The following is a 1,168-nucleotide window of genomic DNA, read 5'->3' as shown; positions in this document are numbered from 1 at the left end:
GAGCCCCTGATCACCTCACGAGAGAGAGGACTCTTAGGCTGCGACCAATAGTGAGAATTCCTGGGGGCTTAGCCCGGCCTCAGTTCAATACTATGGTTCAAGGAGTGGAGCTCAGTGCCTGGGGATTTTGTATTCAATATATTGTTCACACAGAAGGTGGCAGGAAGAGCTGTCCCTGGTCTGTTTTCTGTTTGTTTGAGAAGGGGGGCAGGTAGGGGCAAAGAGAGGGAGAGAGAGAGAATCCCATGTAGGCTCCACACTCAGCATGGAGCTGGATGTGGGGCTGGATCTCATGACTATGGGATCAAGACCTGAAGCCCAAATCAAGAGTTGGACATTGACCAGCTAAGCCACCCAGGTGCCCCTTTTATTGATTTTATTTTTATTTTTTGAAAGTGAGCGTCTGTCACTGTCCTTAATCAGCAGTGTCTCGTTGAGCAAAGGGAAAGAAAACAAAGGACTTCATGGAGTCAGGTCACTAGGATACTGTACTTCGAGAACCCAAGGCGGGGGTCAGCTCAGTGACAGCAGGTTGCTTCATGTGTGCCCCGGTTGACAAAGAAATGTGATCATGTCCACCAGTGGGAAAGACAGACTGAGCTGGTGCCTCTCTGCCAGGACGTCTCTGGGTAACTCAGAAGTTCCTCACACTCAGCACCCTGGCTCCTACAAAAGGGACAGGTTGAGCAGGTGCCTTCCTGGGCTCAAGGCCCATAACAGCGAATGAAGGACAACCTTAGGGCCTCAGGGAAATGGGCCAGGTGGGAGTGATGGCATTTGAAGCTAGTCAAGCACCTTCCTCCGAGGACTATAAGAAACCTTTGCCACCTGCCTGGCTGGCCATGTGGGAGGGGGACAGTCGGGGGCAGCCCTGTGGAGGCCAGCCTGGACTTCTGGCTCAAGGAATTAAGAGGAAGAGGTGAGACCCCACCGGAGTCGGCCTACCTCCTCACACCCCAGTTTCTCCCCTTTTCCTGGCCGAGCTGCCCTGCTCTGTGTCAAGGCAAAAAGATGTGACAAAATCCCTGCCAGGCTGCACTGATGAGAGCTAACCTATCTGTTGAGTTTCTGGGTTCTCCCTGGCCAGTATTTCAGGCACACACTTTTCTCCTATGGCAGGCAGTTTCTAGACAACCTGAGAGACAGACTGCAGGAATGGGGCCCGGCC

The 1,168-nt window shown here is 52.9% G+C and overlaps 1 protein-coding gene across 1 annotated transcript in view; it reads right to left on the bottom strand.

Moving 5' to 3' along the window:
• ECT2L (epithelial cell transforming 2 like) overlaps positions 1–1,168 on the bottom strand; it is a 64,932-nt gene that overhangs the window by 12,223 nt on the left and 51,541 nt on the right. The gene's annotated exons all lie outside the window — the stretch shown is intronic.

This window comes from Suricata suricatta, chromosome 7 (genome assembly GCF_006229205.1).
Source record: "Suricata suricatta isolate VVHF042 chromosome 7, meerkat_22Aug2017_6uvM2_HiC, whole genome shotgun sequence".
Classification (NCBI taxonomy): domain Eukaryota; kingdom Metazoa; phylum Chordata; class Mammalia; order Carnivora; family Herpestidae; genus Suricata; species Suricata suricatta.
The sequence above is the reverse complement of the archived record's forward strand: the minus strand, read 5'-3'. Positions and strand labels throughout refer to the sequence as shown.